The sequence below is a fragment of the Ornithorhynchus anatinus genome, chromosome X3, assembly GCF_004115215.2.
Source record: "Ornithorhynchus anatinus isolate Pmale09 chromosome X3, mOrnAna1.pri.v4, whole genome shotgun sequence".
NCBI lineage: Eukaryota > Metazoa > Chordata > Mammalia > Monotremata > Ornithorhynchidae > Ornithorhynchus > Ornithorhynchus anatinus.
Window position 1 is genome coordinate 7,401,207 of NC_041751.1, and position 16,587 is coordinate 7,417,793.

General features: G+C 44.6%; 2 long non-coding RNA genes across 2 annotated transcripts in view; both read right to left on the bottom strand.

Annotated features, from left to right (window-relative positions):
* The window catches only part of LOC114807686, a 162,143-nt gene extending 148,604 nt beyond the window's left edge, over nt 1–13,539 (bottom strand). Inside the window, exon 1 of the long non-coding RNA XR_003755761.2 lies at nt 13,240–13,539. This is a non-coding gene — a long non-coding RNA (uncharacterized LOC114807686). The remainder of the gene's footprint in view (nt 1–13,239) is intronic.
* On the bottom strand, nt 1,853–6,808 carry LOC120638133. The gene is made up of 2 exons (XR_005659640.1): nt 6,728–6,808; nt 1,853–2,217 (listed from the first exon to the last, which is right to left on the bottom strand). It is a non-coding gene; the product is annotated as an uncharacterized LOC120638133 (long non-coding RNA).
* Nucleotides 13,540–16,587: the final 3,048 nt, after the last annotated feature.

Below are 16,587 nucleotides of genomic sequence, written 5' to 3' on the forward strand. Positions count from 1 at the left end.
AGATGAGGTAACTGAGGCACAGAGAAGTGAAGTGACTTGCCCACAGTCATACAGCTGACAAGTGGCAGAGCCTGGATTCGAACCTATGACCTCTGGCTCCCAAGTTCGGGCTCTTTCCACCGAGCCACGCTGCCTCTCAGTTTAGCGGAAAGAGCCCAGCTTGGGAGTCAGAGGATGCGCGTTTTAATCCCGGCTCCGCCACTTGTCTGCTGTGTGACCTTGGGCAAACCACTCTGTGCCTCAGTAACCTCATCTGTAAAATGGAGATTATGACTGTGAGCCCCCCGTGGGACAACCCGATTACCTTGTATCTACCCCAGTGCTTAGAACAGTGCCTGACACATAGTAAGCACTTAAATGCCATAATTATTATTATTTTTAAAAGCAGAGAGGACAGTCACCCCCTTGCCTCTTAGCTCTCCTGTAGTCTCCATTTGAGACAAATCAAGTGCTTATTGAGCACTTACTAAGTGCAGAGCCCTGTACTAAGTGCTTGTTGGGTTGGATTCAAGTCAGAGACCTGCCGCTCCAACTGCCACAGCCTGGGCCCTCCCTCATCCTCTCTGCTCCCACCATAGAAATTTCAAATCAATCAGTGGTATTTACTGAGCACTTCCTGTTTGCAGAGCACTGTCCTAAGAGCATGGGAGAGCACTAACCAGTAGAGAGGGTAGACATGATCACTGTCCTCCAAGAACTTAGGGTGACGATTTGAAATAGGGCAAGTTCAATCCAGGAGGCAGCTGAGGTCCCTCCACAGGTTTCCATTTTAGGGAGAACCACCCCCTAGTGAGACCTTTCTTGGAGCTGTGCTCGGGCAAAGCCTGACGCCAGCCACAGGGTTCCCAAAAGGCATGGCTGAGTAATGGCTCGGGGTGGGGCCTGTAACACTTTTGCCACTTGATAATAATAGTGGTATCTGTCAATCACTGTTCTAAGCACTGGGATAGATACCAGCTACTCAAGTTGGACACATTCCCTGTCCCACACGAGTTCAGCGTCTTGATCCCCATTTTACAGATGAGGTAACTGAGGCACAGAGAAGTGAAGTGACTTGCCCAAGATCATACAGCAGACAAGTAGTGGAGCCGGGATTGGAACCCAGGGCCTACTGACTCCCAGGTCCATGCTCTAGCCACTGAATCAGGGCAAAAGTGAATGAATGATAAAAAAAAAAAAAGATTCCAAGACCAAAACCACCAGCAGGGCAATCCTGTCTCTTTCTTTCCAAAATGCCCGACCTCAAAGGAAAGACCCAGTAATTTTCTTGAAATGTGGCAAATGATCTGATAAACCAGTTCAGTTTCTCATTCGGACCTGAATCTACCCTATTCTCTCCAGAGTTGGACTGGTGAGAGTCCCTTGGAATGGATGGGAGCTCGGTGTTCCAAAGAGAGATCAAGGGAAGAGCAATATAAAAACCAAAGTCTAAAAGAAGAATGATGCTTTTTTTAAAAAAAAATTGTGGTCAGATCTTTCATGGTTAATTAATGAATGGTACTTACTGAGCACTTACAGCATGCAGAGCACTGTACTAAGCGCTTGGGAGAGTATAATACAGTGGGTAGGCACTATCGCTGCTCTCAAGGACCTTACAGGCTAGTAGACGATGAAAGCTCCTGCCGTCTCTGCTCCCGATGCCAGCTTTCCTGGCCCATACAACTAAAGTTCCAGATTTGAGATCCTGTAAGAGCCTGCCCACTGGATATCCAAGATATGGCAGAGGGGAAGATTTCAGAAAAGGCGTTACAAACTGACATTTTCCCATTTCTGTGAGAAATCTTGAGGTCTTACGTGAAATTTTTCTTTCATCTGAAATTGTTAAAAAAAAAATGAGGGACCAGTGCTCATGTATATCTGAAAAGAGTTTATTGCCTTTGGAACAATTCCTTGAGAAATGGATTGTCAGAAAGAAAATACAAATAAAACATCGTGCTCTATCACGGTAGCTGTTCTGAGGAAAATTCCAAAGTACTGTTTTTGTTTTCCCTTTTGCTCATTCCAGAGAGGCAAGGCTTTTATAATGAGATCTGAAAGCTATAATCTCTCCTTCCTGAGGACTGTGAATTATTTTTTTTTTAGTACAGTATCTTGACCAAATCTTAGATTGCAAAATCCATGCAGAAAAAGGCAATTATGAGATTGGAAACTGCCTGGTTTGGAAGAACAGGCCTTGGGTAACCAGTCACCTCCACTTACTTATTTCAAAAGTGGAATCTATTGGAAGAAGAAAGAGAATGGACTTAGGCAGGCTGATATTAGAAACACAAGTTAAAACACGGGAGATAATGCACTACTGACAAGGCAATAATTAGCTGTAGAAACCATCTATAGTCACAGGAACAATCAAATAATTGCTTATTTCTACATTGCTATTTTAAAGATGAATAAATCAGATGTCCTTGCTCATCAGAATGAGCAAAGCACTTTACATTTGGATTAATACATGTCATCTGGGCAACTTTTAGTGTGATCATGAAGGCATTATAGTATTCATTATGGCATTTATAAAGCACTTATATACCAACGTGGGCTCAGCTAGGGAGTCACTGCTGTTTGCACGGGACTCGGACTGAAAGGTGAAAGAGAGAAGGTATTTTATCCCCACCGAGGCACAGATCATTTCAGTGACTTGCCCAAGGTCACTCAGCAGTTCACAGCAAATCTACAGTATGAGCCCAACTGTAGAAGAGGGACAGTGCCTAATCTGATTTTCTTGTATGCACACCAGCACTCTGTACAGTGCTTGGCACATAGTAAACACACATTTGTAATAATAATAATAATAATAATAATAATTGTGGCATTTGAGTCTAATAGCAGGTCTAATCTGTGTTCTAATCCTGGCTCCACCACTCTTCTACTGTGACATCTGAGGCAAGTCACAACTTCCCTGTGCCTCGGTAACCTCATCTGTAAAATGGGGATTATGACGATGAGCTCCACATGGGACCATGATTTGTGTCCAACCTGATTAGCTTGTGCGTCCCCCAGTGCTTAGTATTGTGCCTGGCATAGTAATCACTTAAAGACAATTTAAAAAAAAAATAGATCAATGGCGGATCTGGGTCTAGAACCTAGCTTTCCTAATCCTAGCATCATGTTCTTCCTAGGAGATCACACTGCTTACCTCATTATGGGCAGGGAACATGTCTGCTACTCTCTTGTATTGTACTCTAAATGTTTAGTACAGTACTCTGCACATCATAAGTGCTCAGTAAATATGACTGATTACCTATCTTTCATTAACTGTCTTTGGCCTTGTTTTTATCTGCTGTGGTGGAATTTGGGTTTTTTTCAAACAAAAAAAAACAACATAAGATTAAGACTGTAAAATGGTTGTGGGCAGAGATCGTGTCTACCAACTCATATTATACTCTCCCTAGTGCTTAGTACAGTGCCCGGCACCCGGTATAGGTGCTCAATAAAGTGCTCAATAAATATACTGATCACTGGATTGGTTAGGAAACCATTTACCATCCTCAACCAAACAAACAGTCTGGGATGAGGGTGATTAGCTAGGTTGGGTTTTCTGTCCATAACTGTAGCTCTACAAAAAGAGCCAGGTGGGATGGTCAATCTTTTTCATTTAGACTTAGTATCTTCTCATAATTCACTCAGGGCAAACGATTAGGTCTTGGGTGCAAAGGTCATGGTTTAAAAGGCTGTTCTACTTAATTGTTGGATAAAAGACATATCGCTCCCCTGAGAGAGGGGTGAATTGGAGGAAGAATTAATTTACTCTGCAACCCGGAAGCTAAGAGTTCCCTCAGGAAGGTGGCTCTAGGACTTCTTAGCCTCCCTCCTTTTTGACAGCTAACTGAAGTCCAGGTCATTGGCCAAATAGGATAAGATTTAAAACTGTGAGGTATATTAATAACAACGATAATGGTACTTGTTAAGTGCTTAATACGTGCCAAGCACTAAGTGCTGGGGTTGATACAAGTTAATCAGGTTGGACACAGTCCCTGTCCTACTTGGGGCTCACACTCAATCCCCATTTTACAGATGAGGTAACTGAGGCCCAGAAGAGTGAAGTGGTTTGCCCAGGTCACACAACAGGCAGGTGACAGAGCCAGGATTAGAAGATGGGCGGGGGGAGTCGAAGTGCTTAAGTGTTACAGGCCCAAGTACAATAGATGCAGAAAGAGAACCGGCTTTTACACTCAGATGAATCTCCTTTTTTATGGCTGGCAAAAACAGAAGATTCCATGACTCCAGATTTAAGATGAGACACTCAATTACAACCACCTCTGTAAGATGGATGGGATCCCTATTGGTTTCATTGGTATGAAGCCCAGAACAGATGTCTACTGGTCTGAAAGGTCTGTAGAACAAGTAATAAATATTTGGCAGACCACAACAGGTGAAATATTTAGTAGCAACGTGATCAAAAAGTACTGTAAGAACCGGGAGAAGGTGGTAAGAGCCAAACCCACAGTAGAAACAGGCGTCGGTATATAAGTTGGTCAAGAATGTGTTTCGACAGGTTTGTTTTGGGAAAGGTTGCTTTATAAACTTTCAGTCGCCAAAAAAAAAATGACGGGCAATTTAAATTCCAGTGTCCCCTTGAGGGGGGCTGATTTCAGGAGCTAAGCTTTTAATGAGAACAGGACTCTGAGTCACGTGCTGTGTTTGATAGGCCACATTTTTTAACCAGATTGGCCAATCTATCATAATGAGAATCTATAGTGCAATAGGATTCTTAGGTTATGCGCTGGGCCCAGGGTACAATGAAGTATTGAATAATTTTTCCTGGCACTAAACACAAATTATGATTTCTGTCATGGGTGGCAGCCCCTGTAAAACGTTTCCAATTTGTCGAAAGTAAATGGTAAATTGCTACGGTGTATCGCTCATCATTATCCAAATCATGATTGGAGAGTAAAGGAAAAGTGGACCTGAATTCAAAACATCATTTGCAACGGTTTACTCCCTCAAAAGGTAAGCAGGCGTAAGGAAACTGTCTCCCTCGGTATTCAGCCAACACAAAACCAAAGAGCAGCCTGGAGCGCACTTGGGAGGAAATTGGGCTACAGTCTGGGCTTCGGTCTGAAAAATCCCAGGAAAGGGTGTCAGCCACCTTAATGTTACGGACAGAGGACTACTAGGAAAGTTGGTTGATACTCCGGATTTTTTAGACATGTTATCTCAAACCTCGAAGACAGTCCTCTTGCTGTGGAATCCTCAGGGGGTAGGGAAAGGAAAGGTGGGGGGGGGGGGGGGGGGGGAGGTAGGGACCCAAGTAGGATCAGGTGGTTCTCAGCCCTGGCGGCGGGCACCAGTCCAGGGGGAAACTAAACCACCCAAGAAGTTCCATCCCCAGCCTGTCCCTCGGTTTTCCAGTTTTACACAGCTGGGAGCATTTGACTGTCCTTGGGAGACAGAAAGTCAAGGGCCAGGAGGTGGTACGTGACATGCCCAAGGTCACCTCAGGTAAGGTGGGAACTGCCTCTGGCTCTGTATAGTCATCCTTTAGAAACAGGGAAGCTCTGGAGTTAGAGGTCGTTCTCAGGACTCTCCAAGACCAATGAGCCATAATGTAAAGTCTTTATCTAACAACGTTAGAGAGAGGAAAAACGTTGGCTGCTTTGTTCAGACCCATCAGCACCTGTCCCAAGGACTAAATCCTTGACAAACTAAGTCGAGTCACCTACTTAGACATCTAGGTTTAGACTCGTCAGTGCAATCGACAGTAGTCTCAATGTCATTCTCAATGTCGGCTTTGGACTAAGTGACTATAAACCTCATTTTGCATTTTATCAGTAACAGTAATTGTGGTATTAAGCCCTTACTGTGTGCCAGCGCTGTGCTAAATGTTAAGTTAGATACAGGAATAATCAGATTGGACACAGTCCCCGTCCCTCATGGTGCTCACGATCTAAGGGAAAACAACTCCTTCCCGTCGAGCAGCTCACAGTGCCGCAGTTCAAGTTTTTTTTAATTACGCCTCGGCCCTCATTTTCGCTTCACTGGAAGTGACCACACACCCCTCATATGTGGGGTGATAGTAATAATAATAATTATGGCACTTGTTAAGCGCTTACTACGTGCCAATCACTGTTCTAAGTGCTGGGGTAGAATCTGGTTGGACACAGTCCCTGTCCCATATGGGGCTCACAGTTTTATCCTCATTTTATGAGGCCCAGAGAAGTTAAGTGACATGCCCAAGGTCACACATCAGACCTGTGGCAAAGCCGGCATTAGAGTCCTTCCGACTCCCAGGCCCATGCTCTATCCATTAAGCCACACTGCTTGGCTACCTGAGCTGCAGTCTCTTGGACTCTGGCCTTTGAGAACTTCAGGCCCCAACACCATGACACATCCACCCCCAGCAGATCGGGGGTGGGGGAAGAGGGGTTTGTCCCAGAGCTGAAAATTTACCTCAGTAGTTTAGAGAAGCACAATCAAGTGCAGGTCCTTATTCGCACCCTGCTGACACCCATCCCGAGTATCAGCGAGAACCGGAGGAAAAGTGATAGTGGGAACCTAGAGTGAAACTATTAGAACTCAGCCAACGACCATGAAAGAGTCACTGAGAAATGCCAAGCATTTCTTAAAATACTCTTATACAGATGGCAAGGTAGGTTTTCCCTCTGAAAGATACCTGGAGGTACAATAAGAAAGCTTCTTCTTCACCCTCCCCGCCTCATTTTAGCATTGTTTGATGCTGACCGTGAATAATAAAACTCATCGACAGTTCAGATTTTAAACCTGGTGGACTGACCGTGCACGTTCAGAATCTGGCACCAAGCCTGAGTGCTGAGTTTCCTGCCTCGGTGAGATCCCCCTGCTGCAATGCAAATCCACTGTTATGAAAGGGTTTCCATGGCAACTAAGGGCAGCGGAAGGCAAAAAGGCTGACAGTCATCTATACAAAGCAGGCTGGATGTTTCAGGCTAATTAAAAGGGTCTGTGCTTAGGGTCACCTTGTAAATGAGATAGGTCAGTCAAAAAGTCATGGTCAAAAACTACTCCATCAACAAGTGCACCAATTCGCCCCCCCGAGTCAGGTGTTGGCCAACTCCACAGCAAGCGCTCGGAAGGCCCGCGATAAATCATCGGTCGGTCCATCTTATTAACTAGACCGAATCTATTTTTGTCAGCGGGAGCGTGAAACAACGCGGGGTGATTTATAAACGCAGGCACCCCGCTCAGGCTGCCGGGCCAGGTCGGTTGCAGAGCACCGGCAGCGCAACCTAGAGAGAATCAGAGCCAGAGAGAGGCAGGATCGTAGCACTCGGCTGCTTCCGAGCAACTTTCGTGTGCCAGATGGTACGGAGCCTTTCCATCAAAGGCTCAGAAATGATCGGTATGTTTTCACGAGTTAGCTGATCCTGGCACGGACCGCTGTTTGCCTAGCTAAGGGTGCCACGATCACTGCAAGCAAGCTTATCGTTGCCCCCTCTGAATTGGGTTTAGAAAGCGCCCAGACGGAAAAGCTATTTCCCCGCCCCCGCGGTTCCCCGCTGTACAGCGATAACTTAAGGAAAGCACGTTAATGCAATATAGTGCTCAATGGCTCTCTAACGATGTTAGAAAATTGAAGAATGAAGGTTGTGCTCTCGGACCGGCGTGGGGTCCATCGCTTGATGAAGTCCGTGGGGGTCAGACAGCTCGGTGGCCTCCCGCAGGACACTGTTTCTCACTGCTACTGTCTTCTAACGGAGTAAATAGAGGGGCAGAAAGCCGACACTACCACTCAACATGGGGAGAGCGGCCTGGCCTAGTGGGTAGAGCTCGGGCTCGGGAGTCAGAAGGACGTGCGTTCTCATCCCGGCTCTGCCTCTTGTCTGCTGTGACCTTGGACAAGTCACTTCACTGAGCCTCAGTTACCTCATCTGTCAAATGGGTATTAAGACTGTGAACCCCACGTGGGACAGGGACTTTGTCCAACCTGATTAGCTTGTATCTACCCCAGCACTTAGAATACTTTTTGACATATAGTAAGTAATCAACAGTTAACATTATTATTATTAATAGGAGATCTGGGGCCAACTCAAAGTAAGCAAGACAGAGTATTCCACAGATTTTGTCACTTCGGAGCGGGCCACCCAAAGTTTTTTAAATCTGTGCAGGAGCATCTCCTTCTTCATGTGGACACTAATAGGGTCAGAGGAAAGGGGATGGGCTCCACAGGGATAGGAGTGAAGGGAACCATGTAGGATGTGAACAGAGAGAACCTGGAATTTAAGGGTATCAAATCTCACAGTTCTGAGATGAAGGGACACCCACTGAAGTTTGAAGGTGACAAGTTCAATAATAATAATAACGGTATGTGCTAAGTGCTTACTATGTGCCAGGCACTGCATATTGAAGGCATTTGTGTAGCGCTTACCATATGTCAAGCACTGTTGCAAGCGCTGGGGTAGATAAGCAAATCAGGCTGGGCACAGTCCCTGTCCCATATAGGGGTACTGAGCACTGGCATGGATATAAGCAAAATCGAGTTGGTCACAGACCCTGGCCCACGTGAGGTTCACAGTCTCATCCCCATTTTGCCGATGAGGTAACAGACACAGAGAAGTATCTTGCTCAGGGTCACACAGCAGACAAGTGGTGGAGCTGGAACTAGAACCCATGACCTTCTGACTCCCAGGCCTGTGCTCTCGCCACTGTGCCATGCTGCTTCTCAAAATAAACGGCAGGAAATATTTCTTCACATAACAGGGGTTAAGTGGATGGAATTCACTACTAAAGGACACTGAGTGGGCAGAAAATGAGAGTACATTGAAGATGGTTTGGGATAGATTTATGAGTCAGGCACTTAAGATACTAGTGGGGAAAATTAGGGCTAGAGAGAGGAGGAGTCAGAATGTCAATGGTACAGCCAAAAACATTAGGATCGTTGTCACAGTGGATATTCATCGCTTAGTCTCTTCAACCACGATTGCCTTTGTTGGAGACAGAATACTGGGCTGGATAGATCACTGGTCTGACACAGTAACGGATTTCTTGTGTTCTTACTATGGAACAGTATCGAGCTGCCTTCGGATTCAAAGCAGGTGCCTGCCTGCTGAATGCCTCTAGTCAAATGTTTCGCCGAGAACCTATCTAGACTTAATCTACAAAGAGAAATCTCGCCTGCTCCTTTTAGAAAGTACAGGAATTCTCTTGCACAGAACAGGCAGCATTAATCTCATACTAGGGTTTCGGGAACTGGAAGCCTTCTCTTGGAACAGGACAAGGTTCCGAAGAGCACAATGACGCGTTCAGCCAGTTGTGACAAAAGTGACTGCAGCCTATGCAATCCTTCCCTGCTTCATTCAATCATATTTAGTGAGCGATTACTCTCTGCAGAACACTGTACTAAGCGCTTAGAAGAGTACAGTCTAACAGAGTTGGTAGACATGGTCCCTGTCCACAACCAGCTTAAAGTCTAGAGAGGTTCTAATCCTGGCTCTACCACCTATCTGCTGTTTGACCTCGGGTAAGTCACTTCATTTCTCTATGCCTCTTTTACCTCATCTGTAAAATGGGGATTAAGACCGTGAGCCCAACGGGGGACAGGGACTGTGTCCAACCTGATTATCTTATCTCTACCACAGTGCTTAGCGCAGCACCTAGCACGTAGTAAACTCTTAAATACCATAAAAAATTTAAAAAGGGGTCATCTAGTTTCAGTCTTCCTTGCAGCTAAGCTTCATTTTTGAACCAGGGTTGGGTAGGGATCGCCTGTGGCTGAGAGAGGAATGAAGAGTCAGCCTCCAGCTCTGCCTAAGTCATGGACCAGCCTCCCCTCTCCCCATGACTCCTAGGCTGTTGGAGTAGATGACAGTTGTTTGATTTAAGTTGTTGGAGAAAAGGTCAAAGAAAGTCATTGCAAAAGTAAGTTAGAGTTAGGGGTGATGATAGAAGCAGAGAACATCCGACTTGTAACAAAAATAACAACCACCCATGTGCCAGGCACTGGGCTAAGTGGTGGGATAGAGGCAAGATAATGTCAGAAACAGTCCTCATCCCACTTTGGGTACAATCTAAAGGGGGAAGAAGAGACAGGTACTGAATCCCCATTTTACACACGAGAAAACTGAGGCACAGAGAAGTTTAGTGACTTGACCAAGGTCACACACCAGGCAGGTAGCAGAGCTGTGATAAGAACCCGGGTCCTCTGACTCCCAGGACCAGGTTCTTCCCCCTAGGCCACATTGCCCCCTGAATTCCATACTTTTATTCTATAAAACATTTTAACTTTCTACTTTGAATTTGCTATCGAAGAACTGCAATTTTGATGACCATTTTAACAGCTCCTTTAAGCATGAGGAACTAAATTTTGACTCCAACAGCAGTGAGGCGGTTCAGTATGGTGTGTTGCTGACTTGCATCATCGGTATCTATTTTAATTCAAGTCTAAAAGATAAATGGGCAGAAATTTCACATTTGATACAAACCCAATTTGCTACAATTGGTGATTCATTCCTAAATGTCTTTGAAATTAAAGTCAAATAGCTTTACCTACTGAAATAACTCAGAAACATAAACCTGCTTCTTGTCATCAATTAATCTGCTCTTGGTGGGGGCTTTGCATACATAAGGGCTTTAGTATTTGGCCTAATGAATTGAGTTCAGACTGTTCACTAATGAAAATAGAAGTCCAGGTTAGTTACATCCATTTGGATGTGACTTCTTGAACATTTTCTTGGAGGAAAGTGTCGAAATCTGCCTCTTTATGAACTCCCGGAGGGAAAAAAATACATGTCTTTTTTCTACCGTAAAATTATTCAAGAGAATAAATGATCGTAGTGTAACATAACTTACAGTGTGCAGAACCTTTTAAATAGTACACCACAGTGTTTTATCCCGGTTAAAAAAATAATGAATAAAATACAACTAAAAACCATTTCAATAGACTAGAAAATGGTTCTGGTATGCTTTAGGGGAGATTAGAACCAGGATTTACAATATTAAGAATCAAACTGACTTAAGTAATGATTCTCAGAATATGTGGTTGAAATGTGGTCTATGGATTTAACATTTTATTTTGAAAGCTCTTCCTTGTCATAACTAAAAGTCCGCAAGATTACCAAACAACAAAGTAATTTGCAAACTGCACCCCCAGAAACATTTGTTTTCTGTTCCCTTAAGAGACACACCAACCAGTTAAAAAAAAACCAACCTGAGAAAAACAAATCTAACAATAGTAATCACTCTCCTGGTAAAACAAACTATTTGAGTCAGTGGGAGGGCTGGATAAGAGCAGGAAGCCCATTTCCAATTGTTTAAATAAAATGAATGATAATTACAATTGGGAGGGCAACATTGGGGTAGGAGCAATTTTATGACAATCAAATCATTAAAACAATTTTACGGTCCTTAACTCTCCGTTTGTTCAATTCACAACCCCCAGCCAGGCCTTCATCTCTCCTGAAGACCCCAAAGCTGGGGGTCTTAGTTACCAGCCAGGGGTCAAGCTTGCATCAAAATTGCTGGCCCTCAGGGCTCATCTTGGCTGTCCACAAAATCTGCAGCTGACAACTCGAAGCTAAAAATAGTCCCGGAAACTTGAGCCAAGTCTGGAGTGAGGGGGGTTATTCACCTGGGGCTTTCAGCCTCATCAGCCTGGGACTGAGGTAACATTTGGCCTGACCCTTCTCCTCATCCATCCCCCGTCTCCCCCCACATTCGTTCCTAAAGAGTCCCAACAGCCTGTTGGTGGAGAAAGTCTCCAGGTGGTCCAGCTGTATCCAGACTCAGTATCTATCCACACCCCTGACCCCCTCCGGACTAGGTCCCCGGAGGCCAATGACCTGTCCTTCTTAGAAAGACTCCCCTTGTTCTTGCATTCCCTGGCATGCAAGAAAGCATTCCTCAGGTCAGACAGAGATCTCTCAAGAGGCAAATGATGTCCACGGGAATAGGTCTACTTCGGCAGGCCTCTTCCACGTTATTAGAATTACAGAATGTCACCTCCGAACAGCACCGGCAAGGCAAAGTGACTACTGAATATGCTACCCAGTTAGGGCAGGGTTGAAACCATTCAAAAAGATGAATTTGAAGTCGGTAGGTGGACATTAGCCTGCATGAACTTGTGTTCAATTTCCTTCAAGATGGCTCAGAATGGAACTAACTGGTTGAGTTCAGAATGGATCAAACCAGTTCAGGCTAGTTGTTTCCCCCAACCTGTGATCATTTATCATAGGTCCGTCACCTCAGCTCTCCCCTTCAGAGACTTAAGTCTCTGAAAACCAACTTTATTCTACTCTCCCAAGAGCTCAGTTAAGTGCTTTGGCCAGAATAACCACTTAATACTACTGATGGCTTCTCCTCTTTCAATCAGTGGTATCGGAGTACTTACAGTGTGAAGAGCACTGTGGCAAGCACTGTACCATAGAATAGGTGGACACAATTCCTACCCTCGAGGGGATTAAAAATCTGAGGAGGAGCAGGGATATTAAAACGAGTTACAGGAAGGGTGAGCATTGTGTATAAGGGTATGTATATTAGTGCTGTGGGGCGAGCACCTAAGTGCTTTAGGGAATAAGGATTCAAGTGCAGAGATGGTGCAGTAAAGAGGGACAAAGAGGGTCAGAGAAGGAAGAGAGAGATGGAAGAGTGGAGGGTTGTGATGGGGGAGGGGAAACCCAATCTGCACCCCCACTGAGACACAAGCCAAGGAAAAGCATTGCCTGGGGCAGATTAGATAATCAAGTCAGGCAGAATCTCTGTCCTCCATAGTCTAAATGGAAGGAGGACAAGGCATAGCACCCCCCTTTTACAGAAGAGGAAACTGAGACACGGAGAAGTTAAACGACTTTCCCACACTCACATAGACATTTGGCAGAGTCTGGTTTAGAATCCAGGTTTCCTGACCCACAGGCCCGTGTTCTTTCCCTTTGCCTCCCCTGAATTCACAAATTCACCCCAGTTTGCTATCTCTATTGTATTCGCCCCAGTGTTTAGTACAATAATAATTATGGTATTTGTTAAGCACTTACTGTGTGCCAGGCCCTGTACTAACCACTGGTGATACGAGCCAATCGGGTGGGACACAGTCCCTGCCCTGCAATAAGACAGTGCATAGTCTTAATGCTCATTTTACAAATGAAGTAACAGAGGCACAGGAAGTGAAATGACTTGCCTAAAGCCACACAGCAGACAAGGGCAGAGCAGGATTAGAAGCCATGACCTCCTGACTCCCAGCCCTGTGTTCTATCCACGACGCCATGGCGCTTCTGAACATAACAGTAAATACAACTGATATTACACACACGCGCTTACACGCCCAACCGCATTACTCACCGGATTTGGAGGCTTTTGCTCCTTATGTATCACCGCTCCGCTCAGCTAGGATTCCCCACTTCGCGAGGCTCAAAAGAGAAGGCCCCCCCGAATGCACAATCCGAAGTGGGAACTGTACATTCCTTGTCTTCCCTAAGCAGCCCCGCCAATAACTGCTCTCTCTGCCTCTCCCGAGCAAACCCTCTACAAGCCATCAGGAGGGTAATGCTCAGCAGGTGTGTTGGTGACACCTTTCTTTTTCCATAGGTCCCTCCCTCAAACTTCTTCTTCCACTTTCCTAAGCAGTGCAGGCGTGAGGAGTTGGAAACACACACCAGTCAAGTCTGTTCAACTCTTTTTCTCGGCACAAAGGCTAGACTAAATGGCCTGGAAGGGCAAGCCCCAGCTCCCGTATGCTAATTCCTTCTTGTTCCCTCATTCTCCCCCACTTCACCTGTGTGTGAAGCTGAAACTTCCAGGTGTTCAATTAAACTCGAGCCCCGTGGTTTAACTGCTCTCAGGGAGGAGCTGAGCATTGCATAACCTTCACAAAAACAGAGCAAACGTTAAAGAGGGTGACCACATTTTTTATTATTATTATCGCTACTGCCGCTTGTCTGCTGTGTGACCTTGGGCCAATCACTTCACTTTTCTGGGGCTCAGTTGCCTATCTGTAAAATGGGGATTAAGACTATGAGCCTGGTGTGGGGCAGGGACTGTGTCCAGCCCAATTTGCTTGTATTCTCCCCCAGCACTTAGAAGTGCCGGGCATGTAATAAGCATTTAACAAATATCCCAATTACTATTGGCCACAGTCCCTGTCCCACTTAGGGCTCACTGGAAAAGGGTGCTGAGAACAGGTATTTTCTCCCCATTTTACAAGAGAGGAAATGAGGCGCAGAGAATCTGATTTGCCCAACGACACACAAGGGGCAAAAAGCAGCTCCGAATCAATTATGAACATACCCATAACTGATTATAATGTCCCTCTCCTCCTTTAAACCACAAGCTCCTCGTGGGCAGGAAATAGGTCTTCCAACTCTGCTATATTGTATGCTCCCAAGCACTTATCACAGTGTTCTGCACACAGTAAGCACTCACTAAAAAATGATTGATTGTTTGATTGCTTGCTCGTTTCAATACACCATGCTATTCTCCCTATTTAGAGATTTAGAAGCGCAGTCAAGTTATATGAGTCCCTGTTTTACAAGATTACCATGGTTTAGCTGGCTTTATAATTGCATCGCATGCTTTCTTATGAATGGAGACGACATGTTTTATACAATTAAGAAAGTAATTAGTGATTTGAAAACAAGGTATGGCCAGATGTCATTATTTAATCCAGGCCTGTTTTGGTGTGTGTTTGTTTTTAAATAGTGTTTTTAGCTTTCCATTAAGAGAACTAAACTTCTTATCAAAAGGCATTAATTTCACTTTAGGATTAAATTTGAGAGAAGTCCTAAGAGCCACCATTTTTGTGTGTACCTCTTAACCACTCCCCTTGAGTCTAGGAATCAGACGACCACGGTTCTATTCCTAGCTCTGGCCCTCCTGCTATGTGACCTGGGCAAGTCACTTCACTTCTCTGTGCCTCAGTTTCCATCTGTAAAATGGGATCCAATCCCCAGTCTCTCTCCTACTTAGTCTGTGAGCACCATGTGGGATAGGGATTGCGTCCAACCTGATTAACATTTACCTCAACGGTAAGTACAGTGCATTGGCACATAGCAAGTGCTTAACAAATATAATAATTAGTATATTCATCCCACCCCAACCCCACAGCACTTATGTGCATATCCTTTATACCCTCTCATTTCCTCTATCTGTTATATATTTTCTTGTCTGTCTCTCCCACAAGACTGTCAACTGCTGGAGGGCAGAGATTGTACTCATGAGTTTAGTACAGTGTTCTGCAAACAGTAAGCACTCAATAAATATCATTGATTGACTTATTGATTGATGAGCACATACATCCTATTTTTAAGTAGTCAATCATTTGATGGTATTTATTGAATGCTTACTGATTGATTACTTAAAAATAGAGTGGGGAGAAACTGGAGGCCTAGAAGTCAGCGAGGATGGCAGATGCAGTAGTCGAAGCGGGATAGAATAAGTAGGGAAAGGAGAGGATCATTATGTTATGGGACAGGGTTGCATATTTTAGGTGGGAGCAGCTCTGAAAGCCAAGGCCAAAAATGAGCAAGTCACTGTGACTCTATTGGGTGATCTAATAAGATCAGCATGGCAGCATTTTGGATGGAGAGGAAAGGGCAGATTTTTAGCAATGTTGTGAAGGTAGAACAGACAGGATATGGTGACAGATTGAATAGGTGGGTGGAATGAGAGAGATGAGTCAAGGATAACGCCAAGGTTCCGGACTTGTGAGATAGGAAGAACAGTAGTGTTATGTACAGTGATGGAAAAGACATGGGGAAGACAAGGTTTGGGTGGGACGATAAGGAGTTCAGTTTTGGAGATGATGAATTTGAGGTGTCAACAGGACATTCAAGTCTAGTGGAAAGCTTGTAAACTGAACGTGAGAAAGGACCGCAATGGGACTGACAGCATATAAACTTTTTTTCAGTTTTAGAAATGTACTTTTGGCCAGAAGGTATGCATGATCAATTTGAATCTGGTGATACTTTTGAAAAAAACATTTGTGGACGGAAGAATTGAAAAGGATAGTTTCCACAGGGATAGTAAAATACCAGTAATTGGGATGATAATGAGACTGCTCTGCATTTCTGTGGCTCTACCAATTCCCCGGGAAAAAGGTAAAGAATTCAGACATTCTTCCATTTTGGGGATTCAGAGAGATGATCACCTTTCAGCCAAAGGTAACAGGAAATTGTCAGCTTAAGTTCCAAGGGATTTGTGTTGGAAAACCTTTCTAATATGTGTTTAAATACAGAGTGGGCTCCCTGTTTGAACAATTAGGAAATCATTTGGGCCTTTCTAGAAATCTTTTGCATCACTTTGGGGTTAAAAAAACCCCTCCTGTTTTATCTTTATTTTTAATTTGTTTTCTTTAATGTCATTAACTGCAGTTTCTGAACAACGTAACGTCTGACACGGACTTCTCCATTTGAAAGTAAAACGAAAGGAAGCCTTTGGTGGTTAGAAAATGATCTCGCAGTATATTTGAAGCTTTGAAGCTGTTGATAAGCTTCCATAGTTTCTGTCCAGCAGTCACTGATTAGTCAGGTTAAAATTAGTCAGATTCATGTCCCATTTCTGCTTCCCTGACATTTCATTCACTTCCCAGCTGACTGGTCAAACCGACTGGAGGGGGGCTTCTTGTTAGCCATTTCCTATAGCATGAGCCTCGCCCCCACACTTCTCCCCACCCCCCAATCAGAAGAACTGCAG